Below are 27,584 nucleotides of genomic sequence, written 5' to 3'. Positions count from 1 at the left end.
TTTCTGGAATTGAAGGAAGGAGCAGGAAATGGAGAGGAAAGAAACAGAGAGAAAACGCCTCTTCTCCCCTCCTCCCAGCAAGAAATGTGACCAAGGACCAGCGTTAGGGAAATGGTGCCCGGGCAAAACTTGTAATTTGGCACTTCCCCATTGCCCCGACGATCCGCCTCCCGTTTACAGCTAGCTCCTGCACTCCCAACCCTTGTGCCTCCTTCACCCCTAACTCCTGCCCCTCCTGTGCCTTAACCCCTACACTGTCGCCTTTGCCCTTAACTCCCACACTCTCCTGTGCAGGGCCGACTCCAGACCCCAGCGCGCTAAGCGCGCGCTTGGGGCAGCATCCCGTGGGAGGGCGGCAGGCGGCTCCGGTGGACCTCCTGCAGACGTGCCTGCGGAGGGTCCCCCGGTCCCGTGGCTTTGGTGGAGCATCCGCAGGCATGCCTGCGGGAGGTCCACCGGAGCCGCGGGACCAGCGGACCCTCTGCAGCCACGTCTGCAGGAGATGCACCGGAGCCGCGGGACCAGCGACCGCCAGAGCGTCCCCCGTGGCGTGCCGCCCTACTGGGGCGGCGCAAATCCTAGAGCCGCCCCTGCTCCTGTGCCACCAGCCATTGCCCCTCTGCTGCACCCCCTTCATCCCTAACCCCTGCACCCCCTCCTGCACCCATGTGGGGACACTGACCTGTGTACATGGAGCCGCTGGCATTGCTGCCTGCTCCTCCCTGGGATGCTGCTCCTCCGGGCACCCCGAGGGGCTGCAGGGCGTGGGGAGGGGCGAGAAGTGACATCATCCGAGCTCCCTGCATCCAGGTCACTTTCCTCAGCCGGGCTGTATCAGGGAAGGGCAGAGAGCAGCAGCTTCTGATGCTCCCCTCACAGCACCAGGTGGGGAAAGTGACCAGGACGCATGGAGCACATAGTGTTGCTCCTCGCTCCCCCCACCCTCTATGGGGCCACGGAGGAGCACTGGGGCAGGGGAGAGCAGTGAGCACCTTTGCACTGCCACACAGTGCCCTTTGACCCCTGGAGCCCTGGGCGGCTGCCGGGGGCCCCACCCCTAAGGCCGGCCGGGCTCCCAGCACGAACAGCAGAGACACAGGAGACTGGCCACCCACTGAGCAGAGGTAGCCTGGGCGGCTCGTAATGGAGGCTCGGGGGCTCAGCCTCCCAAACCTTGCGTCGCCCAGGGGGCAGTGGGGCCCATGACTAGGGGCCCTGGCCAAACTGGGCCCCCTGGAAAACTCTCCCCCATGTCGGCCCCAGGAGTGGAGGAGCTCCCACTCCCTGCTACGGCCCGGGGGCTGCAGCAGGGGCACAGAGCATCTCTGGTCTCGGGGCCACAGTGGGGCAGGGGTAAAGGAGTGACAGGGTGGGGCCAGTGGGGGAAGGGGTGGAACAGAGGTGACAGTGGATGGGGCCGTGGGTGGAAGGTGTGGAAGGGGACAGAGCCACAGACAGTAACGGGGGGTCATGGTTCCAGTGCTGGGGCCCCGCACTTGTTCTCCCTTCCCTGGGCTTTGGCATCACTAGCCCCTGCTTAGCGAGTAGGGTTCAGTGGTCCCCAAAAAGTGGGGCATGACTCCTAGGGGGACACAGAGGCACATTCATGGGGGCACCTCAGGGCCTGAGCCAGCCCCCATGGAGGGAGCAGCGCTCAGCCCCACTCTGTCCCAGCTCTTCCCCAACCCCACCCTCAGCCTGGGCCTCTGGCTCCCAGCTCGGCCTCGACCCCCTTACCCCTGTCTGCACCCCTCTCCCCAGCAAGCCACAGCCCCACTCCCAGCCCCAGCCTCCACCCACTTACCACTTACCCATTTCTCAACCGTGGCTTCTGAAGGTATGATGCTGCCCCGCGCAGGAACGTGCTGCGCCGCTTCACCCCTTCCCCCCCCCCCGCACAAAGCGGCTGGTCGGGGCGGGGGCCGGGGGGGAAGCTCCGGCCGCCAAAATGCCCCACCCCCGGCACAGGGCCGGGCTGTGCGGGCGGGTCCGGGCCGGGTCTGGCTCTGTCCGGGGACTCGATCCCTGTGTCCACCCCGCGGGGATGTTCCCGGCGCCCCTTGTTCGCTGGGGCTGTAACCCACCCCCCCTGCATCTGGGTGTGAGTGGGTCTGGGTGGGTCCGCCGGGCCCAGGCACCGGCCGCGTGTCACCCCCCAACTCCCGCTGCCCCCGGCCCCGCCCCCCTCCCCCGGGTGAGCCCGGCTGTAAACACCCGCAGACAGACTTGGCCTTCCCGCCAAGCCCTGCCCTGCCCCCCTCATTCCCTGCCCCTGCTCCCCCATACCCCCAAAGCTCTGTCCCTGCCCCCCCCGCCCGGTCACTGCCCACCCCCGTGTGGGGGCACCAGCACTGTGCCGGGTCGTGATGGGAAATTGTCCACGCTGGCCCAGGAGAGACGTGTGTGTCCCTGCTGCCCCCTGCTGGTGGGGCTAAGCCCTGCTCTGTGTGTGTGGTGGCTTTGCAGGATTTTGTATCCTGCAGCAAGTGACACACACACACATTGACGCACAAGGGACTCACACAATCCCAAAAACACTCACACACAACACACCCAGAGGGGCATGCTAGCCCAACCCCCACAGAGAGAAACAATCACACCCCACAGCCGCACTCTCAATCACACACACACTCACCAGAATATTCGCAATCTTGCACAGAGACACAACTGCACACAGTTCACGCCCACTGCTCCCAACACAAGGACCTCCTGCCCCACACAGCCTGTGCCGAGGCCTGTGGAACTCACTGCCACTGGACAGCTACCAATGAGAATGATCCCCTCCTGCTGGATCATCTGCTTGGCCCCCCAATCCCTCTCGGGACGTGTGTGGCGTGGCTGGGGATTGTGCAATGGCCCAGCACCAGGCAATGCAGCACAGACACCACACGCCCTGCTCAGCCTCACCTGAGCTGCTCTCCAGGTGCATTGGAGCCCAGCACCCCACACCGTGGCACTCCTGCCCCACAGGGGGTGAGCTGCAGCCCCTGCCACACTCCGCAGAGGGGAGAAGGGTCAGGCCAGCCAGCCCTTGTAAGATGGGGAAATCACCATCGGGGTCAACGGTATGGGGGCTGTGACATATAGAGAAACGGTTGTTGCACTGGCAGAGGGCAGCAGAGCACACACACACAATTGCAAACATACACAAACACATGCATGAATCCAGCCACACACACACAATTGCTAATGTACACAAACACCCGCACAAATCCAGCCAACACCAACACAAGCCTGGGAGCCAGGGGAGCAGAGCAGGCTGGGGCTGGGTCACTCCACTTCCAGCAGGAAGTAGCCCGCCCCTGGTCCCCCGAGGGCCTGGTCCCAGCCCCCCTCGGCGTCCCCCCACAGCGACCTGCAGCCCCCGCCTGCTCTGCTCCCCTGGCTCCCAAGCTTGGGGGAGGGGGAACCGCCCCACAGCACTCGCCGACGGCATTGCTGGGAGCAAGGGCAGTGGACCAGGCTGGGGCTGGGTCACTCCACTTACCATGCAGTGAGTGCAGGGGCAGGGGCCATGGGGACAAGCCAGGCAGCCCCCCCTGCAGCAGCTCCCCTCCCCAGCTCACCTCTGCTCCACCTTCTCCCCTGAGCTCGCCACGTCTCCCGTCTCCCAGGCTTGTGGTGCCAATCAGCTGTTTAGTGCGGCAAGCCTGGGAGGGGAGGAGAATCAGAGCGGGGGCATTGTGCTCAGGGGAGAAGACGGAGCAGAGGTGAGCTGGGACAGGGAGCTGTTCACCTGCACGCTCCCACCCCTGTTACTTGCTGTGGGCAGCCCTCCCCCCGCACCTCCCAGCCCCCTGCCCCAGCTCACCTCCACTCCCCCACCTCCCCATAATGTGTTTTTTGGTGCCCCCAACCACTTGGCACCCTGGGCGGCCGACTAGTTCGCCTAGTGGTTGCACTGGCCCTGGCCACTGTCTATCAGCAGGATTCCCCCTCCTCCTCCTCAGTGAGAATAAATCTCCACGCCTAGACAGCTGGTCCGTCCGTAGCACCACAATCCCCCATGCCTGAGCCTCCCTGCCAAAGCCCTGCACCTGGCTCCAGAGAATTAAGTCTCACGTGTCACTGGGAACTCGACTTCTTGTGCCCAAAGAGTCTCGGCCCCCTCAGTAGCTGACCTGAGAAACACAGTGTCTGCAAAAGCAGCAAAGAGTCGTGTGGCACCTCACAGACTAACAGACGTATTGGAGCATGAGCTGTGGCTGAATCCCCACTTCGTTGGATGTGTCAGTGTCGGCCTTTTCCAAAGAAGTGCCTGGAGGGCCTTTTTTTTCTGTGTAACCACGTGGCCTAATGGATAAGGTGTCTGACTTCGGATCAGGCGATTGAGGGTTTAAATCTTTTCATGGTTGTGCTCGTGCAGTTTTACCATTGTGCTGAAAGTCCTGCTCCCTTCAGGGCTGGAACGTCTTCTTGGCGGCTCAGGCCAATGCTCTGGCCTGGAGGATGGAGACCCCAGCGACTGGTGACCTGGTGACCCGGAGACCCGGAGACCCAGCTCAGGCGTCACAGCCAGTTCTGGCCAGTGAGAGGACAATGGGCTGCGGGGAGAGGACCCAGTGACCAACCTGTTCCAGCCAGAGGGGGACGGAGAGGAGAGGAGGCCCAGGCAACCCTGTTTACCTGGAGAAAAGACAATGGACAGAGGTGGGGCCTGAGGCCGGGGATATCAGAGGCCTAGCTGGGAAGCAGGGGGGCTCGGGGCTGGCGAGGGGAAGCAGGCAGAGCCCACCTGGCTGCAGGGGGACTGGGATGTGCTGGGCTGAGGGAGGCCAGGCCTGAGGCCCTGAGAGTTTCCTGTGCTGTGTTCAACTCTCAATAAACCCTCCTGTTTTATGCTGGCTGAGGGTCACTCCGGTTTAGCGAACAGGGGGCATCAACCCCTTCAGGGGTGAGGAGGCCCAGGGGGTCCAGAGCGCGTGGACTCCCTGAGGGGCCCACAGCGAGAGACAGACGTGCTAAGGCTCAGAGAGGTGCGGCTCCAGGAGGTGGAGGGGCCTGACCCCGAGAGAGAGTGGACCCCCGAGAAGGGCTGTCGCACTGAAAGGGGCACCCCCCACGGACCGCACGGGGCCAAGAGTGGGCACGATCTGTGAGTCCGTGACAGGCAGTGACATCACAAAGGCCTTTTGCAGGACCTCAGACTATTGGTCAAAGGTGGTGGGGAGGTGGTGACCTCACAGAGAGATGCTGACATCAGCCAGGCAGGACAGGGGCGAGGGGCCAGGGAAACCTCAGAGACCCTGTGGCTTTGCTTCAGCAAGTCTCCTTCTCCAGGTCTCTCTTTGAGGACTGAGAAAGTATTCGGGTTCACGGACGTGAGCGCCAGGAGGAACCTCTTTCGAGTTTTCTCCTTCCCTTTTAGTGATTTTACTAGAAAACAGCCGTCCCTGTTTAGAAGGTAAGAGCCTCCTCGAGGGAAGGGGTGTCCTGGGGGTGTCACAGTTCGGATGCCAGTGTCCCCCCATGTAAGGAAGTTCCCGCCACCGGCTCTGTGTTCACAGGGCGGGAGAGAGCAGCATCCACGGCAGTGATTTGCTCCTGGCTGCCGGAGCAGAGCAGCAGGCTCAGCTGTCAGGATTTCCCAGAGCGATGAAAGGGGAGGGGCCCATGGCTCTGTAGCAGGAATGCAGGGCAGGCGAGTTCACGGCGGGCATTGTGGGATACTGGAGGAGGCCAGTTATGGTGATATAATGAACAGCAGCATCTACACTGACACACAGGGTACGTCTACACTATGGGATTATTCTGAATTTACATAAACCGGTTTAGCAAAACAGATAGTATAAAATTGATTGTGTGCGGCCACACTAAACACATTAAATCGGTGGTGTGCGTCCACGGTCCGAGGCTAGCGTCGATTTCTGGAGCGTTGCACTGTGGGTAGCTATCCCGTAGCTATCCCATAGTTCCCGCAGCCTCCCCCCCTCGTTGGAATTTCCGGGTTGAGATCCCAGTGCCTGATGGGGCAAAAATCATTGTCGCGGGTGGTTCTGGGTACAGCCTCACCCCTCCCTCCCTGAAAGCAGCAGACAACCGTTTCGCGCCTTTTTTGCTTGGTGAACTGTGCAGACGCCATAGCACAGCAAGCATGGACCCTGCTCAGCTCAATACCACAATCGTGGATGTTTTAAACACCTCGCGCACTCTCGTGCAGTATATGGTGAACCAGGACCTTCAAACCGAGGCGAGGAGGAGGCGGATACGGCAGCGCGGCGATGACAGTGATGAGGATGTAGACACAGAATTCTCTCAAACCGTGGGCCCCGGCGCTTTGGAGATCCTGATGGTAATGGGGCAGATTCTATCCATTGAACGCCGATTTTGGGCCCGGGAAACAAGCACAGACTGGTGGGACCGCATTGTGTTGCAGGTATGGGACGATTCCCAGTGGCTGCGAAACTTCGCATGCGTAAGGGCACTTTCATGGAACTTTGTGACTTGCTTGCCCCTGCCCTGAAATGCCATAATACCAAGATGAGAGCAGCCCTCACAGTTGAGAAGCGAGTGGCGATAGCCCTGTGGAAGCTTGCAACGCCAGACAGCTACCGGTCAGTCGGGAATCAATTTGGAGTTGGAAAATCTACTGTGGGGGCTGCTGTGATGCAAGTAGCCAAAGCAATCACTAAGCTGCTGCTACGAAAGGTTGTGACTCTGGGAAACGTGCAGGCCATAGTGGATGGCTTTGCTGCACTGGGATTCCCTAACTGTGGGGGTGCGATAGATGGAACCCATATCCCTATCTTGGCACCGGAGCGCCAGGGCATCCAGTAGGTAAACCGGAAGGGGTACTTTTCAATGGTGCTGCAAGCACTGGTGGATCACAAGGGACGTTTCACCAACATCCACGTGGGATGGCCAGGGAGAGTTCATGACGCTCGCGTATTCAGAAGCACTACTCTGTTTAAACGGCTGCAGCAAGGGAATTACTTCCCAGACCAGAAAATAACAGTTGGGGATGTTGAAATGCCTGTCGTTATCCTGGGGGACCCAGCCTACCCCTTTGATGCCATGGCTCATGAAGCCATACACAGGCAGCCTGGACAGTGGTCAGGATCTGCTCAATTACAGGCTGAGCAAGTGCAGAATGGTGGTGGAATGTGCATTTGGCCGTTTAAAGGCGCGCTGGCGCACATTACTGACTCGCTCAGACCTCAGCCAAACCAATGTCCCCTATGTTATTGCTGCTTGCTGTATTCTCCACAATCTCTGTGAGAGTAAGGGGGAGACCTTTATGGTGGGGTGGGAGGCTGAGGCAAATCACCTGGTCGCTGATTACGCAGAGCCAGACACCAGGGAGATTAGAAGAGCACACCAGGAAGCGGTGCGCATCAGAGAAGCTTTGAAAACGAGCTTCATCAATGGCCAGGGTACAGTGTGACTGCTGTGTTTGTTGATGAACACCCACCCCCCCTTGATTGACTCATTCCCTGTAAGCAACTCACCCTCCCCCGTCGAGTACAGCTTACTTGTGCAAATAAAGTCACTATAGTATAAAAATCAGGAATTCTTTATTAATTCATTATAAAAAGAGGGAGAGAAGTAAGGGTGTGGTTTGGGAGGAGGATAGGAGGGATGGAGAAGGCCATTTAAAAATTTCACAGTAATGACAGCCTTCTGGTTGGGCTGTCCACGGGGGTGGAGTGGGCGGGTGCACGGAGCCTCCCCCCACGCGTTCTTACATGTCTGGGTGAGGAGGATGTGGAACATGGTGAGGGTTGAGGGTGGTTATACAGGGGCTGCAGCGGCACTCTGTGATCCTGCTGCTGTTCCTGAAGCTCCACCAGACGCTGGAGCATGTCAGTTTGATCATGCAGCAGCCCCAGAGTTGCATCCTGCCACCGCTGATCTTCCTGCCGCCACCGCTGATTTTCCTGCTGGTCTTCCTGCCGCCACCTCTCATCTCCGGTGTCTTTCCTGTCCTCACGTTCACTGGCATCTTTCCTGTAATTTGATACCACGTCCTTCCACTCATTCAGATGAGCTCTTTCCTTGCGTGTAACTTCCATAATATCTGAGAACATTTCATCTCGCATCTTCTTTTTCCTCCGCCTTATCTGTGCTAGCCTTTGGGATGGAGGAGGGATGGTTGAAAAATTTGCAGCTGCATGAGGGAGAGAAATATTTAGAAAGATACATTTTACAGAACAATGGTTATACTCTTTCACAGTGAACAGCACTATTCACCTTACATAGCACATGTGATTTCCCTACAAGGTCGCATTTTTCATCTTAATACTGAGTGCCTGCAGCTCTGGAGTTACAGATCTCACAGACACAGGTCCAGGCATCAGAATTCAGCTTGCATGCGGCCATGGTAAGCCACTGTCTTTCGGCTTCTGTAGTGATTTACCCCTCCCCCCAATGCATGGCTAATACCATGCTAGCTCCCTGCTAATCAACACCCTTCCCACCCCCCCCACCCACTGCGTGGCTGGTAGCTTGGGGAAGATCCCCGCTGACCAAACACGAAAAAGATCATCGGCATTTCACTCCTCCCCTCCCCCCGCTTGGCTAAGTGCAGGAAAGTTTTTTTTTTAAGCTGCTGCAGTCCACGAACCCAGTAGGAAAATGGCCATCCCCCTTACTTAAATTCCTGATTTTTAACCAGGTTATCCTGAACGATATCACTTTGCTGAGGATCACACAGCGAGATAAAGAACGGATGCTTCTTGAATGCCAGCAGTCACCGGGACCATACGCTGCTATGCTTTGCCATGCAATGATACCTGATTACTTGCTACATGCATGGCGTGGTAAAGTTTCCTACCATGGTGGGCGGAACAAGGCTGCCTTGCCCAGAAACCTTCTGCAAAGGCTTCTGGAGTACCTCCAGGAGCGCTTCATCGAGATGCCCCGGAGGATTTCCGTTCAATCCCCGGACATGTTAACAAACTTTTCTAAGTAACTATACTGTCTGCGAATGCGTCCCAAGTCCTCAGGGCAAATCAATCATTAAAAAACGCTTGCTTAAAAAACAATGTTTGCTATTTGCAAAGGTTCACTCACCAGAGGTCCCTTCCATGGCGTCATTGTCTGGGATAGTTGCTTGGGAGGGCTGGGAGGAGGGTAATTCCGTCAGGGTGAGAAAAAGCTCCTGGCTGCTGGGGCTCATGGAGTGCTGTGTGCTCTCTTCTAGGTCGTCCTCCTCTTCTTCATCTTCATCTTCCCCGTCCGCAAAGTCCTCAGACATGGCAGAGATTACGACCCCCACCTCAGAATCCACGGTCAGGGGTGGGGTACTTGTGGCGCAGCCCCCTAAAATTGCATGCAGCTCAGCATAGAAGCGGCATGTTTTTCGACCTGCCCCGGACCTACCGTTTGCTTCTTTGGTTTTCTGGTAGGCTTGTCTGAGCTCCTTAACTTTCACTCTGCACTGCAGTGAGTCCCTGCTGTGGCCTTTATCCGTCATAGCCTTAGAAATTCTTTCAAATACTTTTTCATTTCGTCTTTTGGAACACAGTTCTGTTAGCACTGAATCCTCTCCCCATATAGCGATCAGATCCAGTACCTCCCGTGCAGTCCATGCTGGGGCTCTTTTTCGATTCTCAGGAGACTGCATTGTTACCTGTGCAGATGAGCTGTGCGTGGTCACCTGTGCTGATGAGCTCTCCACGCTGGGGAAGCAGGAAATGAATTTCAAAAGTTCGTGGGGCTTTTCCTGTCTACCTGGCCAGTGCATCAGAGTTCAGAGTGCTGTCCAGAGCAGTCACAGTGGTGCACTGTGGGATACCGCCCGGAGGCCAATACCGTCGATTTGTGGCCACACTAACCCTATTCCGATATGTTAATCCCGATATTAGCGCTACTCCTCTCGTCGGGGAGGAGTACAGAAACCGATTTAAAGAGCCATTAAAATTGATATAAGGTGCCTCCTAGTGTGGACGGGTGTGGCGTTAAATCGGTTTTATGCTCCTAAAACCGGTTTAAACGCCTAGTGTAGACCAGGCTTTAGAGACGCCGAGGACTGGAACTGATTTCAGCTGCTGGACAGCTCTGCTAGGTCTTTATTCATTTGCACAGGAAAATGCTGAGAGTTTAAATTCATTTCAACCCCGCCACTCCCTGCCTTCAGCAAACTCCTGAACATACTGGAGATGGGTCTGGAAATCGATTTTCATTTGAAAAAGCTTTTTAAGGGAATCACTTGGATTGGAACTAGGAACCCATTATGCTGTAGGGAAACATTCACCCACTGAGCTATACTCTCAACAAAGAGTGTCATCTATAGCCCAGAGCAGGAACAGTTTTTAATGTGGGGGTTAGTAAACTTTATCTCTGTACAAACACCACAGCTTACAAACTCCCCACCCCCGCTCTGTCTCACCAGAGCACAACAACAACTCTCCTTGGGGCACACACAGCTCCCCAGCTCCCTACCCGTCAGTCTCTCCAGCATTGCTCCAATCCCTTAAAGCAGGGTCTCAACCTCAATTTACCTTAGGGCCAGGGCCAGTCCTCCAGTCCTCCCAGTGGGCCAATAATGTCACTCATACTGCCCAGAACCCATCCCCCAAAACTCCATTCCCCAACCTGCCTAAGGCTCTGGGAGGGAGTTTGGGTGGGGGAGGAGGTCTAGGTGCAGGCCCTGGGCTGGGGCTGGGGATTGGGGTGCAGGAGGGGTGCAGGCTCTGTGGGGAGTTTGGGTGCAGAAGGGTGAGAGGCTGGTCTCTGGGAGGGAGTTTGGATGGGGGGAGGAGGTCTAGGGTGCAGGCCCGGGGCTGGGGCTGGGGATTGGGGTGCAGGAGGGGTGCAGGCTCTGGGGGGAGTTTGGGTGCAGAAGGGGTGAGAGGCTGGTCTCTGGGAGGGAGTTTGGGTGGGGGAGGGGTTCTGGGGTGCAGGCTCTGGGGGGAGTTTGGGTGCAGAAGGGGTGAGAGGCTGGTCTCTGGGAGGGAGTTTGGATGGGGGAGGGGTTCTGGGGGGCAGGCTCTGGGATGGAGTTTGCAGCGCTGTAACAAGGGTGAGGCGAGTGAGGCACTTGCCTCGGGCGTGCAAAGTGGAGGGGCACAGCTCTGCCACGATCAGCGGCGCTTCGGCGGCAGCTCTACCACTGCCCCTTCTTCGGCAGTAATTCGGCAGTGGGTCCTTCTCTCCAAGAGGGACTCAGGGACCCACTGCCAAATTGCCACCGAAGGATGAATGAAGCGGCGGTGGCAATTCAGTGGCAGGTCCTTTCCTCCAACAGGGACTCAGGGACCTGCCGCCAAAGAGCCTGGAGCCGGCCCTTGCCTCGGGCACAAAAATTCCTTGTCATGGCTCTGGGAGTTTGGGTGCTGGGTGCAGGCTCTGGGCTGGGGCAGGGGGTAGGGGGAACAGGAGGAGGGGTGGGGGTGCAGGCTCTGGGAGGGAGATTGGGGCAGGCGGGAGGGGGTGTGTGGAGGGAGAGGGCACAGGCTGTGGGAGGGAGTTGGGGGCAGGCGTGTGTGGACCGGGGTGCAGGCTCTGGGAGGGGGTCAGGAGTGTGGCGCTTCCCTGGGGCTCCAAGGTGGGGCAGGCTGGGGGGCCTCCATGTGCTGCTGCCCCCAGGCATCACCCCCACAGTGTCCCATTGGCTGCAGGGGCTCGGGACAGGGGCAGCGCGCGGAGGCACAGCCCCACCCTGCCCTGCCATGGGGAGGGGCCGGCAGCCACTGGAGCGAGCAGGCAGACGCTGCTCAGCTCCGCTGCACTGACGGGGCCCCTGGGCGGGGGGGGGGAAAGCGCCTGGGGGCAGCAGGTGGGGCCAAGGGAGTGACCTGGTCCCAAAACTGCTGGAACCGCACGGGCGAGACCTGGGAACCAGGACTGCCAGCCAGACAAACACCTTTAAGAGGAGGCGTCCCTCTCCCTGTCAAAAACTGATCTTCCTCCTTCAGTTCAGTGACAGCCTGAATTGTTCCTTATCCCGGCAGAGCCAGAGGACTGAAAGCAGCAACATCAAACCCTGTGTAGCCTGCAGGAATGGACATAAACACTCCTGGTGTCTGAGGAGATGTTCAGCTTTGCCCTTGGTCAACTACAAGGCCAAAGGGAAAGGAGGTTGCACCAAAGGGAAAGGAGAGTGAAACACGACACATCATAGTTATGCCCATGGTGGCTGCAAAATCTTTTTATGTACTTCTTCTTATCAGCAGTGTATTGTTTTCTCTGGAGTCTAGACCTTGACTATACCTTCGCCAAGAAATTTGTACCTTGATAAAATAATGACTGCCCCTGTGAAGACAATGGACTTGACACCCACTGGGGTGTCCCTACACAGGTACAAGTACTAACAACAGTGGCTGCCTTTTAGCCATAGATTTTAATCAGGGCAATAAATACAAACCCCTGTTAAATCATTTCTCAGCCCGAGTCCTTCTCCCACATTCCCTAGAGCATTGGGCCACCATGTGGATGTTTCATTTCCTGCCTCAATTTCACACAGAGACACAATTTCCTTTGCACAGATCCATGAACAGCAAAATCTTCCTGTGTCTCTGGTCTGAGCCAGGGCATTTGATTTCAGTGAACCCTTCACTCCTGCACTGGCGATAGTCAGACAGCGGGATCATGGCACCTGCATCCCTGCCAGGGAGATATTGGCTCGGCTCTTTCTTTCTGCTGCTGTTGTTAGTCCATGAAACATCAAGGGTGGAATGCAAGGCTGAGTTCATGCACCAGCCCCCTGAAAAAATTTCAGTGCCCCAGAGAAATCCTGCCCCCAGCTATTGGAACGATGTGCTGGAGATTTGACTAGGAAAGGGACTGTCTGATTGTGGGGAATGAACAACAATCTTCAGCAATGTCGTTCACACAAACACACTCTCATCCTGCTCCAGCTGGAAGGGAAATGGGCAGGAATTCTCGCTGTTCACCCAAGGACACACTTACACTAATGCACAGCCGTGAGTGTGCTGGGGAAGCTGGTCTGAGCAATTTGAAGTGACAATTCAGTGAGAACAGAATCATCATGTAATAGAACAGCTCTATATCAAGTAGTTGTGGCCAAGTCATTAAGGGAATGGTTAGGCATCTATTGGGGTCACCCTGCACAAATTCAAATCCTGCCAACTATGCAGGCACTGTACTGTTGTTATTATTACTCTAGTCTTAGTGCCTGAGCATCCAGAGTGCAAAGTGGAACCAGATCTACTTTCACTCTGTCTACACTTAAAAGGCTGCTGTGGCGCTGCTATAGCACTTTGGAGTAGACAGTGACTGGAGGTGTTTTCCCATCCCTGTAAGAGCTCCATGGGCAGAACAATTCTTCCTTTTATTTAGCACTATCTAACCAGGGCTTAGGTCACCTTAACTATATGGGTTGGGGGGGTCACACCCTGAGAGACGTCGCTCTGTCAGTTCAGTGCCCAGCGTACACCAGCCCTTAGATCCCTCTTGGTATTTCAGTGCAGGCACTGACCTGTGAGAGGAAAACATCAGCTCACAAATACAGAGACTAAATTCCCCACATTTAATTTCGCTGCACTTTCCAGAAAGTCACAAAATTCAATTCATTCTTGCTAGGCCAGAGAAAAAATAAGGGGTCATCCAGTCCTTTGTAGAGAGCTTCAGTTTGTAGCAAAGTCCATCCAGAGGTAGGAAGCAGGACTGAAGACAAGATGGAGACGAGGCATCAGCCTTTTATAGTCTGTTGCCATGTGGTCTTTGTCCCAGGGACACTCTATACAGCACCTGGCATAGAAAAACCTTAAAGTTCTGTCCATAGGCAGGTCCCTGCAGACCTTGCTGAGTCACAAGGCATATCTGCCTTCTCTCAATGGGTCGATTGTACAGTTGATGGTCCTTAATGAGCCATCAAACAGGCTAGACAGAACTGACACCAACTTGTCTGGGGTGTTCCCCGGAAGCAGAGCACAAGTTTGAAATATGGGCAGCATAGAGCCAATATTCATAACATCAACTACAAAAATGATACACATCTAGAGATAGCATCATTATAATCAGCCAATCAGAACCTCTCCATACACAACCTCTCCTTACACAACAACCTTTCTACCATATTGGCTGAAAATATAGAACAGTGGTCGCAACAATGATCTACACAGTTATAGATTATGTCAATAACGTCACAGGAAGTGACACGGCATCAGTGAGACTGATACTATAATGCTGCCTCCAGTTTTGGTGTCCTCATTTGAAAAATATGTTGTGAAATTGGAGCTGGGGCAGCAAAGAGCCACCAAATGTTCTGAGGGCTGGAGAAAAATGCCTTCTAGTGAGCTATTGAATGAGCTCAACCTATTTAGCTTATCAAAAGAAGATTGAAAGGTGACTTCATGGAAGTGTTGAAGTGCCTTAATGGAGAGAAAATATTGGGTATTAAAGGGCTCTTTAATCGAGCAGAGAAAGGCATAACAAGACCCAATGGCTGGAAGGTGAAAAGAGACAAATTCATATTACAACTAAGGCACAAATATTCAACGGAGAGGATGATTCACCACAGGAACAAGCTACCAAGGAAAGTGGTGGATTCTCCATCTCTTGATGTCAATCAATGAAGACTAGATGCCTTTCTGGAATGTGTTGCCCCCAAAAGTAGCTCTTGTGTCATACAGGAGGCCTGTGATATGCAGGGGGTCAGATTAGATGTTCTAATGGTCTCTTCTGGCCATAAAGTCGACTAATTTCTGAAAAACTTGAGTGTAGCATTGGGAGCAGCATCTGATGTTTTCCTGTCTAGCCGGCTTGCTTCCTAGAACGAACGCTCCTTGAGTGGGGTGATCCACAGGGAGTAGCTCAAACCTCCAAAGTGCCTGGCCAGGGGCAGGACATTAGCACAGCAAGGGAGGGGTGTGGCAGTGACATCACAAAGTCCTTTTGCAGGACCTCAGACTATTGGTCAAAGGTGGTGGGGAGGTGGTGACCTCACAGAGAGATGCTGACATCAGCCAGGCAGGATGGGGCGAGGGGCCAGGGAAACCTCAGAGACCCCTGTGGCTTTGCTTCAGCAAGTCTCCTTCTCCAGGTCTCTCTTTGAGGACTGAGAGAGTATTCGGCTTCACGGACGTGAGCGCCAGGAGGAACCTCTTTCGAGTTTTCTCCTTCCCTTTCAGTGATTTTACAAGAAAACAGCCGACCTTGTTTAGAAGGTAAGAGCCTCCTCGAGGGAAGGGGTGTCATGGTGGCGTCACAGTTCGGATGCCGGTGCTCCCCCCAATGTATGGAAGTTCCCGCCACCCTGCTCTGTGTTCGCAGGGCGGGAGAGAGCAGCATCCACGGCAGTGATTTGCTCCTGGCTGCCGGAGCAGAGCAGCAGGCTCAGCTGTGAGAACTTCCCGGAGCTATGAAAGGGGAGGGGCCATGGCTCTGTAGCAGGAATGCAGGGCAGGCGAGTTCACGGCAGGCATTGTGGGATACTGGAGGAGGCCAGTTATGGTGATATAATGAACAGCAGCGTCTACACTGTCACTTTAAGTTTGCTGCAAAAAGCTCTAGACCTCTCATCAAAGTCATTTTATTTTGTCAGCAAAACAGGGCAGTTTTGTCACCAGACGTGGCATTGCAGTGTGTACACCAGCCACAAGCTGCTGACTGAGGGAGCTTAGTGTGTTTTTCACACACCTGAGCAATATAATTCTGCTGACCTGGCCAAAGATTGACTCACACACAGCTTGCAAGGAAAACCTCACCTGCTCCTCTGCTTTGCAGAATCCAAACACAAGCAAAGCTTGTCAGGTCCCGGTAGAGATGGCAGGGAGTCAGGTGTGGGCAGGGCCGGCTCTGGCTTTTTTGCCGCCCCAAGCAACAAAACAGCGGGGGAAAAAACGGCATGGCTGGAGCGGCAAAGCTGGGGTGTGGGGGGGCGGATATGGCGCAGCTGGAGCGGCAAAGTTGGGGGACAACACAAAAATGGGGGCTGGAGCAACAAAGCAAGGGGGTGGGGGGAAAAACAACGGCGCGGCCGGCAAAGCAGGGGAAAAACAAAACAAAAAACCCTCCATGGCAGCCAGAGCCAGTGGACTCCCTGTGCTGCACAGTGCGCACCCGGTCTAGCGGGGGGGAAGGGGAGGGAGTGGGGGGAGAGAGAAGGGGGGCGGCCAGCGCTTCAGAGGGGCACTCACCACGTGGCCCCGACCGCCACACTGCCTGGTACCCTCACTCCTTCTCTAGACTAACCAGTCCTAATATACTGTAACATGGTTATATTCCACCTCCTTCACTGGTCACACCCAACAAAATTAATTATACAGCAGACAGAAACAATCACAGACCCAGACAGAGACCATGCAAATAAACATACAAAACAATACAGAAGGGCGGATTTCACAACTATACATCTATACATATATCTATCTCTTCTGGCCATAAAGTCGACTAATTTCTGAAAAACTTGAGTGTAGCATTGGGAGCAGCATCTGATGTTTTCCTGTCACAGCAGGAAAGAAACAATCACAGAACCAGACAGAGACCATGCAAATAAACATACAAAACAATACAGAAGGGAGGATTTCACAACTACAGATATGCCTTGTGACCTTGCTGAGTCACAATAGACAGGGTTTTCCAGCTGTGTCTATTGATAAGTGAGTTCTTGCCAGACAGGATGCTACCAAACTAAGTTTCCCTTTCTCTGGAGGTGATGGAATATCAGGACAGGATTGTATTCCTAACAGCCCAATAGCACCTTATTTCAATGTGACTAGTTGGGAATGTGTGAATGTGACCATACACTTCCCAGCTTATGGCTGCCTTTGCTGCTTAGCCGAAGAACCAGGCCTCAGACTGTCACAGTAAGAGAAGGCCATTACACAGACAGACAATGATTTTTTATTCTCTCTTTTATATCTTTATAACTAGCTAAGTGATAAAAATACACCTAAATTCTTAAAGTACAGACCTCTGCAGACAGGCCTGAATCTCTGTATCCTAACAGTCCTAGAGGTCAGGCAGCCTCTGGGTAAGGGGGTGGGGACTCAGATCCTTCCACAGGCCAATTCCACCAGGGTCATGTATAAACCAGGGAAGTTTGCCACAATAGCCAGACCAGATGCCCCCTTTACACTTGTGCTCTGTTCTCATTGCTTCTCTGTCTCTCTTCCCCTCATCTCTGCTGCTCCCCCTCTGGGCTTTCTCAGCACCTGGCCCCACAGCGCTTCCTGGGAGCCAGAGACTGCATGTTCTAGGCCTGCTCCTGGGGATGTGGCCTCTCTCCTGATTGCTGAGGAAAGGAACCTTTCCAGGAAATGGCCACAGCTTCTGGGAATCCCTGTGTGGCTGTGAACAGTGTTTGGCTCCTGGCACACAAGGCAACTTAAAAGCTGAGCACCCAGACAGGGGCTTGAACCCTGGACCCTCAGATTAAGAGCCTGATGCTCTACCAACTGAGCTACCTGGGCTTGTTAGGAAACATCTTCACCATTCACCACAAGAGTGATTATCCCAGTGTGCAGGCAAGAGTGAGCAGGCAGGCAAAAGAGAGGCAAAAAAAGTCCCAGGAACCCCTCCTCTTTTTCTGCACAGCCAGTGCCTGTCAGCAGGATTCCTCCTCCTCCTCCTCAGGGAGACTAAATCTCTGTGCCTAGACAGCCGGTCCATCCGCTGCACCTCAATCCCCCATGCCTGAGCCTCCCTGCCAAAGCCCTGCACCTGGCCCCATACAATTAAGTCTCACTTGTCGCTGGGAACTTAATTTCTTGTGCCCAGAGAGTCTCGGCCCCCTCAGCAGATGACCTGAGAAACACAGTGTCCGGCTTTTCCAAAGAAGTGTTTAGACCCCCTCATCATGTGGCCTAAAGGATAAGGCATCTCCCTGTGGATCAGATGATTCAGGATTTGAGTCCCCTCGTGGTTGTGCTCACTTTGTGCTGCAAGTCCTGCTCCCTTCAGGGCTGGAACCTCTTCTTGGCCGCTCAGGCCAATGCTCTGGCTTCAGCTAGAGCCCCGGGAAGGAGTTGGGGGTTGGGTGTCACAAAGGCTGGGGCATGAGCCCCATGTGCTTCCAGTCTCGCCTTTGCCCTTCCTGACTTGCCAAAGAAAATGGGCGGCTCCACTTCCAAAGTCAGCACCATGAGTGGGAACGGTCAGAGGCCGCACCAGGGGGGCTGGCCCTGCTTTCCTACCATCTTCTGATGTTGGCCACAGAGCATCAGCAGCCGCCCTGCATGCTGGCCTGTGGGTGGCCTTCAGCACAGCAGGGAGCAGGCTGGCCCTGTGGCTGTCTGCTGGCCACACATAGGCATGGTCCTCTCCTCCTCTTGCCCTGGCCTCTGTGGCTTTTAAGCCTTCCCTTGGAGCTGTCAGCACCAGCTGCCTCTGCACTAGGTGCCCAGAGGAGGAGAGGTGCTGGGCTTCCGCCTGCCCAGCCCTGACTATGAAGCCTGGCCCTGGCCCTGCTTCTTTCAAGCACCAGGTGGGCAAGAGGGAAAGCACGGTGGCAAGTGCCAGACTTGTGGGCACCAGTTGAAGCCGTGAGAATCCCAACCCTCAGGTGTCAGTTCTAGAGCCCTGACCCATCCAGCAGGAGGGGAAAAAATGGCTCTTGCAGAGCTGGAGACAGGGAAGTGGAGCAGTGTGAGCTCCAGGGCTTTACCACAAGGTCCCACTGAGATTTGAACTCAGATTGCAGGATTCAGAGTCCTGAGTGCTGCCCATTACACCATGGGACCAGCTCATGCTGCCTTCTCTGGCCATCAGTGACCCTTATGGGGCCTGCTCAAGTAAGGGACTGTTGGCCCCTTATTAAAGCTTAGTGGGGATTTTGGTTGGCTAGTTCCCTGTCCCAGTAGAAGGGGGAAGGGCCAATGGGAAATCAGGACCCTGAGACTGACAGTCCCCAGGGGCAATGGGGAGAGGGCAAAGCTCCAAGTTAGCCGCACTGACAGGCCAGGCAGTGTAATGAGGGAGTCACCAGGCCAGGGGGTCCCATCCTCCGTGGGAGCTGGACCTGCCTGGCCCAGAGTGGGGCGGAGCTAAGGTGAGAGCAGGAGCCCGAGAAGAGCCGGGGAGCAGAGCTCTGCAGGTGTAGTGCCAGAAACTGTTCCCTGTAGGACTTTGCTACCTGTAGCAGTTACTGAAAACTGAGGTTGTTCTTATTTGCTGACTTGTCCTAATTGGCTAAAACTTGATAGTGGTGGGGGATGGAAGCATAAAGTCTTCGTCCTCCAAACGACCCTGCCTGGTGTCCATCTGTATCTATTACCTCTTAACACCGGATTGTAAAAAATAGAGTGAGGTCATTTAAACATCATTTATTTTGCAGCTTCATTTACTGTGCTAACAATGTAGCATCCTGACACCGATACGTCTGCCCATGTGCCCTGTGGGTTGGATTCATTTTAGGGGGATGTGGGACATGTGCAGGATAATTTAAACTCTTAATTTCCTTATGGTTTCCCTGTAATATACTTCTCTGCTGGTGCAATTTCTGACCATTGCACGTCTATTATATTTATTACAATAGCACAAGTAAGTCACACAAGTGACATAGTCTAGGGGCTTGGCTACACTTGCAAGTTAGAGCCCATTAAAGCAGCCCCGGGTGCCCTAACTCCTGAGGTGTCCACACTGGCAAGGCACATGGAGCACCTGGGCTCTGCAGCTGGAGCGCTCTGGGTAATCCACCTCCATGAGAAGCATAAAGCTCACTGAGCCCTGCTGAAACGCTCTGGCATCACTGTGAGTGCGGATCTCCCTCAGCCTCCCCCGCAATGCTGGTCAGTTGTATTGACACTGTGACAGTCAGTGCTTCCCTTCAGGGCCGGCCCTAGAGGGGTGCAGGGCCCAGGACAAATCCTCCCTTTTCTGCCCTGTCCCCACTCCACCCCTTCCCCCAAGCTCCCACCCCTGTCCCCTCTATTCCCATCCTGCACCTTCCTGCCCCATTCCTCTCCCTCCCCAACCTCTTCCCGTCCCTGCTCCTCCCCCTCCCCGCCCACCGCCTCCTGCACCCCACTGAACAGCTGGTCACTGGCAAGTGGGAGGCGCTGAAGGGGAAGAGGAGGAGCTTGTCAGCAAGGCCTGTAGTGGGGTGTGTGGGGGGAGCTGGTTGCCAGTGGGCGCTGAGCACCTATTTTTGCTCTGTTGGTTCTGCAGCCCCGTAGCTCCCATGGAGTCGCTGACTTGGCTCCTTTCGCACCCTGGAGAGAGGAGCAGAACCAGGGCTATGTCTGATCTATGGGGCACCAGGTGAGTGGCAGAGGCTTTAGGTGCTGAGAGTTTGCCTGACCCCTCAGGGACACAGTGTGAGGGGGTGTCCCAGGGATCTCTATGAAAGGAGCAGAACAGGATTTCCTTGGGGTGGGGAGAGAATTGAGAGTGTCTCAGGGGGTTGTACAGAGGTATTGCCCGGGTGAGGGACTGGCTAAAACACAGGCCTCGCTGTGAGCAAGATTTGAACGTGCACAGGGGAACCCTATTGGATTTCAACTCCAACGCCTTAACCACTCGGCCATCACAGCTGTGAGCACAAAACTGTCCCAATGCCAGAGAAACTGGTAAAGAATCACAATGCCCAGGTGTGAAGTCATCTGAGCTACAGAATTCCCACTGCAAACCTGGCTCCCAAAGCACAGGGGGGATTGGGGGTTTGTTCTCTTTGCTTAGCCATGTGCAGTCGCACAGAGAGCGCGTTTAAAAGTCTCCCGTCCCACAGAGCAGGAATGGGAAATGATTCTCAACTTGAAGCCTGACGTAGGGTGACCAGACGTCTTGATTTTATCAGGACTGTCCCAATATTTGCTCTCCCCCCGACACACATTCTAACCACTGGCCCCCACTCCCCTCCCAGGGCTGGAGATAGAACCCAGGAATTCTGACCACCAACCCCCGTCCCCTGCTCTGACCACCAGACCCCACACTCCCCTTTTAGATTTTAGGCTCACTGCCTCTTCTATCCATGCACCCCACCTGTCCATCCCTTTGCTGCAGCTTTTTAGGGTGTCACCCCTGCTCTGCACTCCCCCAGTGCAGCCCAAGGCTTTTCCTCCCCCCAACCACACATCCTCTCCCCACACTGAGTGGATTAAGCACATCTTCAGTGGGGGTTTGGCAAGGCAGGGACAGGGGCGGCTCTAGGCATTTTGCCACCCCAAGCATAGCAGGCAGGCTGCCTTCGGCGGCTTGCCAAGTCGCAGGACCAGCGGACCCTCTGCAGGCAAGTCACCGAAGGCAACTCTGCCTGCTGCCCTTGCAGCGACCAGCAGAGTGCCCCCAGTGGCTTTCCACCCCAAGCACGCGCTTGGCGTGCTGGGGCCTGGAGCCACCCCTGGGCAGGGAGCAGGCTGGCTGGGTGTCTTTGTGGCTGTCTGCTGGCCACACATAGGCATGGTTCTCCCCTCCTCTGGCCCTGCCCTCATTTGCTCTGTAGCTTTTAAGCCTTCCCTTGGAGCTGTCAGCACCATCCACCTCTGCTCCAGGTGCCCAGAGGAGGAGAAGTGTGTTGGGCTCCAGCCTGGGACTCTGCCTCCCTCCTGCCTTTCCCTGACTATGAAACCTGGCCCTGACACTCCTTCCTTTAAATGCCATGTGGGCAAGAGGTAACGTGTCGCTGCAAGTGAAATGGCCAAACTTGTGGGCCTCATGTGAAGCAGCAAGAACCCCAACCACCTGGTCAAACCACAGGCATCAGGGTAACACGTTCTAGATCCCCAACCCATTGTGGCCATCACAACCCAAGACCTGGCTCCAGTGGGTGAGTCACCCAGCTGGAGGGGGGAGATTGGCTCTTGCACAGCTGGAGACAGGAAAGTTGAGTATTGGGAGCTCCAGGGCTTCACCATAAGGTCCCACTGAGATTTGAACTCAGATTGCAGGATTCAGAGTCCTGAGTGCTGCCCCTTACACCATGGGACCAGCTCATAGTTCCTTCTCTGCACATCAGTGACCCTCACGGGTCTGGCTTGTGTAAGGGACTGTTGGCCCCTTACTAAAACTTAGTGTGTGTGTGTGTGGGGGGGGGGTTGGTTGGCTAGTTCCCAGCACCAATAGAAGGGGGAAGGGCCAATGGGAAATCAGGACCCTGAGACTGACAGTCCCCAGGGGCAATGGGGAGAGGCCAAAGCTCCATGTTAGCCGGACTGACAGGCCAGACAGTGTAATGAGGGAGTCACCAGGCCAGGGGGTCCCATCCTCCCTGGGAGCTGGAACTGCCCGGGCCAGAGTGGGGCAGAGCTAAGGAGAGAGCAGGAGCCCGAGAAGAGCCGGGGAGCAGAGCTGCACCAGCCAGGGAGAACCAGAGCAGATCTGTGCTTGGAGCCGAGCCGAGCCGCAGCAGCACGAGCCACAGAAGCTGCCCAGGGAGCAGATCTGTGCTGGGAGAAGAGCTGCAGCAAGCGGAGCCAGAGGAGCAGCCCAGGGAGCTGGAGGCAGAGCCGCAGCAGCACTGCGGCTGGAGGTGGGTGCAGGGAGCAGCGTGGGAGAGCGAGGGGGACCCTGGGCAGAAGGCCCAGTGCAAGGAGATGCCACCCGTCAAGAGATCTTGCAGGCCAGACTTTTCGGGGTGGGGGGATCATATCCCCTACATGGGGGCTGACACTCGGAGCAAGGGGCCTGTCACCTAGAGCACGTGGCCACTGCCAGAGCAAGTGTTCAGCCCGTGGTGTCCCTGCAGCACAGCCAGGGCCTGGGGAGGAGGCCTGGGACATGTGAGGGAGAGACTGTGACCTGCCCTGACCCTCCAGAGACGCTGGTTGTGATCTCCCTGCGCCACAGAACAGGGTGACGTGTTTTCCTTTCCCATCTTTCCTTGTGTTTTACATTGATTGCTGGGTAGTAAATGGTGTTTGCTTGAAGCACATGCAATGAGGAGTGGGTCAGGGAAGTGCCCAGAGTAGAGACACTGTAGCCCCCGTTCAAGTGATCATGACAAGATTGGGAGTCATCAAACCCCCCAGGATTCCTGGGCCCAGCCTTGTTGGGGTTACGAGGTCTCTGCCACACACCAGAGTAGAAAGAGCGTCCTTGGGGTCAGGCAGCCTCTGGGTAAGGGGGTGGGGACTCAGATCCTTTCTCCAGCCAATTGCTCCAGGGTCGTGTATAAACCAGGGAAGTTCCCCACAATAGCCGGACCTGAACCCCCTGTACACTTGTGCTCTGTCCTCACTGCTTCTCTGTCTCTCTTCCCCCCATCTCTGCTGCTCCCCCTCTGGGCTTTCTCAGCACCTGGCCCCACAGCGCTTCCTGCCAGCCAGAGACACTGTGTTCTAGGCCTGCCCCTGTGGATGTGGCCTCTCTCCTGATTCCTGAGGAAAGGAACCTCTCCAGGAAATGGCCACAGCTTCTGGGAATCCGCATGTGGCTGGTGGACAGCACCAGGAATCATTTGGCTCCTGGCACACCAGGCAACTTAAAAGCTGAGCACCCAGACAGGGGCTTGAACCCTGGACCCTCAGATTAAGAGCCTGATGCTCTACCAACTGAGCTACCTGGGCTTGTTGAGATCATCTTCACCGTTCAGCACAAGAGTGAGCAGGCCGGCAAATGAGAGGCAAAAAAAGTCCCCAGAACCCCTCTTCTTTTTCTGCACAGCCACTGCCTGTCAGCAGGATTCCTCCTCCTCCTCCCTCCTGTGCCTCAGTGCGACTAAATCTCCACAGCTAGACAGCCGGTCCGTCCGCTGCACCCCAATCCCCCAGGCCTGAGCCTCCCTGCCAAAACCCTGCACCTGGCTCCAGAGAATTAGGTCTCACATGTCGCTGGGAACTCGACTTCTTGTGCCCAGAGAGTCTCGGCCCCCCTCAGCAGATGACCTGAGAAGAACAATGTCCCCCTTTTCCAAAGAAGAGCTTGGATTGGTTTTTATCATGTTACCAGGTGGCCTAATGGATAAGGTGTCTGAGTGTGGATCAGAAAACTGAGGGGTCAAGTCCCTTGGTGGTTGTGTTTCTGCAGTTGTGCTGAACATCCTGCTCCGTTCAAGGCTAGAAACTCTTCTTGGCCGCTCAGGCCAATGCTCTGGCTTCAGGTAGAGCCCCGGGAAGAAGTTGGGGGGTGGGAGTCACAAAGGCTGGGACATGGGCCCCAGGCGCTTCCAGCCTTTGCCCTTCCTGACTTGCCAAAGAAAGTGGGCGGCTTCCCGGGCTAGCGTGTGCGCCTGTCCCTGTGCTGGAGGGTACTTGCTACATAGCGTCTTCGGAGCCTGGGTGTTTCTCTGCTTCTCGCCAGCTGGGGAAAAGCCTCTTGGGGTAAAATCTCCTGCCCCACTGCAAAAGTCAGCACTTTGAGTGGGACCAGTCAGAGGCCCCACCATGGGGGCTGGCCCTGCTTTCCTACCATCTTGGGACGTTGGCCACAGAGCATCAGCAGCCGCCCCGCATGCTGATGACCTTCAGTGGGTGTTTGGCATGGCAGGGAGCAGCCTGGCTGGGTGTTTTTGTGCCTGTCTGAAAGCCACACCTAGGCATGGTCCTGCCCTCCTCCAGTCCTGACCTCAGTTGCTCTGTGGCTTTTAAGCTTCCCTTGGAGCTGTCAGCACCAGCCGCCTCTGCTCCAGGTGCCCAGAGGAGGAGAGGTGTTGCTGGGTCACTTTTACAGATGGCCCCTTCCCTGGTACTGCCCTTGCTCAGCTGCGCAGAGGAGCTTCCATCCCCAATCCCTGCCTGTCACTGCCCAGCAGCCCTCTGGCACCATTCCTGAGGGTCAACCTGCCTCGCTCTCTTCCTGCCATGTTGGGAAAGGCAGCTCCCATCTCTCCTTGTTAAAGGTCAGGTGGGCCAACTAGGGGCAGAAGCCCATTCTATGTTTTCCTACTGCAGAGCCCAAGCTCAGGGACTCACCTTGGGTGCAGACACTGCTGTGCTCCCAGAAAACAAGCCACCACTGCACAAAGAGAGATGAAAGGACCCGCCAAAGCCTGGGATTGAACCAGGGACCTTTAGATCTTCAGTCTAACGCTCTCCCAACTGAGCTACTTCGGCAGCTGCATAATCGTTTTTTGGCCTGTTGCTTCTCTGTCTGGGATGTGTTTGTCAGCAGTTGCACACAAAAAGGACAGGAAAACGAACGGCTGCTCCACAGCCCCACCGGAGGAACCCGGCGCCCTTAGCTGTGGGGAGTAAGAAGTGGCTGTTGGCTGACAGGGCCTGTCCCCGAGGAGCTGGAACAGCAGCTGCCGCCTCCCCCTCGGCTCCAGGCTGTGGGAAATGCTCATTGCCTGGCTGCATGGGCGGCTGCTGCTCCGTGCTCTGGAGAGCGTCTGTATTGCTCTGCCAACCCCCCGTCTTCACTGAGCCAGTCTGGTAAGGTCCCAAGTGCCCCCTCCGGCCTGGCAGCTGAGAGTCTGTGCAGACATCAGCCCCCCTGCCAGCCCCACAGGCAGCAGCAGCGCCAGCCTCCCAGCACCACAGGGGCACTCAATGCACTTCCTGTGGGGAAATGGCTCCTTGGTGTCCAGCTGCTAGAGTGAGAGCCAGGAGAGAGCAGTGTCTGGCTCACCGTGGGGGAGAGAAGAGACCTGGTGAGTGCGGATCTCCCTCAGCCTCCCCCGCAAGGCTGGTCAGTTGTATTGTCACTGTGATAGTCGGTGCTTCCCTTCACGGCCGGCCCTAGAGGGATCTGTGACAAATCCCCCATTTCCTCCCCAGGCCCTGCCCCCACTCCCCCCTTCCCCCAAGCCCTCACCCCTGTCCCATCTCTTCCCACCCTGCACCTTCCTGCCGCATTCCTCTCCCTCCCCCACCTCTTACTGTCCCTTCTCCTCCCCCTCCCCGCACAGCGCCTCCCTCACCCCACTGAACAGCTGATCACTGGCAGGTGGGAGGGGCTGAAGGGGAAGAGGAGGAGCTTGTCAGCAAGGCCTGTAGTGGGGGGGGGAGCTGCTGCCAGTGGGTGCTGAGCACCTATTTTTGCTCTGTTGGTTCTGCAGCCCCGTAGCTCCCATGGAGTCGCTGACTTGGCTCCTTTCACACTCTAGAGAGAGGAGCAGAACCAGGGCTATGGCTGATCTATGGGGCACCAGGTGAGTGGCAGAGGCTTCAGGTGCTGAGAGCTTGCCTGACCCCTCAGGGACACAGTGTGAGGGGGTGTCCCAGGGATCTCTATGAAAGGAGCAGAACAGGATTTCCTTGGGGTGGGGAGAGAATTGAGAGTGTCTCAGGGGTTGTACAGAGGTGTTGCCCGGGTGAGAGACTGGCTAAAACACAGGCCTCGCTGTGAGCAGGATTCGAACCTACACAGGGGAACCCTATTGGATTTCAACTCCAACACCTTAACCACTCAGCCATCACAGCTGTGAGCACAAAACTACCCCAATGCCAGAGAAACTGGTAAAGAATCCCAATGCCCAGGCGTGAAGTCATCTGAACTACAGGATTCCCACCGCAAACCTGGCTCCCAAAGCACAGGGGGGATTGGGGGTTTGTTCTCTTTGCTTAGCCATGTGCAGTCGCACAGAGAGCGCGTTTAACAGTCTCCCCTCCCACAGAGCGGGAAGGGGAAATGATTCTTAACTTGAAGCCTGATGTAGGGTGACCAGACATCCTGATTTTATCGGGACTGTCCCAATATTTGCTCTCCCCCCGACACACACTCTAACCACTGGCCCCCACTCCCCTCCCAGGGCTGGAGATAGAACCCAGGAATTCTGACCACCAACCCCCCTCCTCTGCTCTGACCACTAGACCCCACACTCCCCTTTTAGATTTTAGGCTCGCTGCCTCTTCTATCCATGCACCCCACCTGTCTATCCCTTTGCCGCCCCTGGGCAGGGAGCAGGCTGGCCGGGTGTCTTTGTGGCCGTCTGCTGGCCATGGTCCTCTCCTCCTCTTGCCCTGCCCTCAGTTGCTCTGTAGCTTTTAAGCCTTCCCTTGCAGCTGTCAGCACCAGCCGCCTCTGCTCTAGGTGCGCTGAGAAGGAAAGGTGTGTTGGGCTCCAGCCTGTGACTCTTCCTCCATCCTGCCTAGCCCTGACTATCAAGACTGGCCCTGGCACTCAGGGCCGGCTCCAGACCCCAGTGCACCAAACGCGCACTTGGGGCGGCGTTTTGCCGGCAGGCGGCTCCGGCGGACCTTCCGCAGTCATGCCTGCGGGAGGTCCACCGGAGCCGCAGGACAGGTGGACCTGCCGCAGGCATGACTGCGGATGCTCCACCGGAGCCGCGGAACCAGCGGAACCTCCGCAGGCATGTCCTGCTTGGGGCAGCAGGATTCCTAAAGCCGCCCCTGCTGGCACTCCTTCCTTCAAGTGCGATGTGGACAAGAGGTAATGTGGCTGCAAGCAAAATGGCCAAACTTGTGGGCATCAGGTGAAGCTGTGAGAATCCCAAGCATCTGGTCAAACCACTAGACTGCAGGCATCAGCAACCAGGGTAACAAGTTTTAGAGCCTCAACCCATTGTTGCAATCACAACCTGGCCCTTGTGGGCGAGTCACCCAGCAGGAGGGAAAAGATTTGCTCTTGTACAGCTGGAGACAGGGAAGTTGAGCCCTGTGAACTCCAGGGCTTTAGCACAATGCAACACAAGGTCGCACTGAGATTTGAACTCAGATGGCAGGATTCAGAGTCCTGAGTGCTGTCCCTTACACCATGGAACCAGTTCGTGCTACTGTGTCTGTGCATCAGTGACCCTCACGGGGCCGGCTCGTGTAAGGGACTGTTGGCCCCTTACTAAAACTTAGTGGGGGTTTTGGTTGGCTAGTTCCCAGCATCAGTAGAAGGGGGAAGGGCCAATG

General features: G+C 55.9%; 7 non-coding genes across 7 annotated transcripts; all 7 read right to left on the bottom strand.

Moving 5' to 3' along the window:
• Positions 1-17,245: 17,245 nt before the first annotated feature.
• On the bottom strand, positions 17,246-17,318 carry TRNAK-CUU. Its single transcript has one exon. It is a non-coding gene; the product is annotated as a tRNA-Lys (tRNA).
• Positions 17,319-18,515: 1,197 nt separating this feature from the next.
• On the bottom strand, positions 18,516-18,587 carry TRNAQ-CUG. The gene has a single exon. It is a non-coding gene; the product is annotated as a tRNA-Gln (tRNA).
• A 1,709-nt stretch (positions 18,588-20,296) lies between these two features.
• TRNAS-UGA lies at positions 20,297-20,378 on the bottom strand. The gene has a single exon. It is a non-coding gene; the product is annotated as a tRNA-Ser (tRNA).
• Positions 20,379-21,699: 1,321 nt separating this feature from the next.
• On the bottom strand, positions 21,700-21,771 carry TRNAQ-CUG. The gene has a single exon. It is a non-coding gene; the product is annotated as a tRNA-Gln (tRNA).
• Positions 21,772-23,275: 1,504 nt separating this feature from the next.
• TRNAK-CUU lies at positions 23,276-23,348 on the bottom strand. Its single transcript has one exon. It is a non-coding gene; the product is annotated as a tRNA-Lys (tRNA).
• A 1,412-nt stretch (positions 23,349-24,760) lies between these two features.
• TRNAF-GAA lies at positions 24,761-24,833 on the bottom strand. Its single transcript has one exon. It is a non-coding gene; the product is annotated as a tRNA-Phe (tRNA).
• Positions 24,834-26,062: 1,229 nt separating this feature from the next.
• Positions 26,063-26,144, bottom strand: TRNAS-UGA. Its single transcript has one exon. It is a non-coding gene; the product is annotated as a tRNA-Ser (tRNA).
• Between the last annotated feature and the right edge of the window lie 1,440 nt (positions 26,145-27,584).

This window comes from Mauremys reevesii, unplaced genomic scaffold (assembly GCF_016161935.1).
Source record: "Mauremys reevesii isolate NIE-2019 unplaced genomic scaffold, ASM1616193v1 Contig4, whole genome shotgun sequence".
In the NCBI taxonomy this organism is placed as follows: domain Eukaryota; kingdom Metazoa; phylum Chordata; order Testudines; family Geoemydidae; genus Mauremys; species Mauremys reevesii.
The sequence above is the reverse complement of the archived record's forward strand: the minus strand, read 5'-3'. Positions and strand labels throughout refer to the sequence as shown.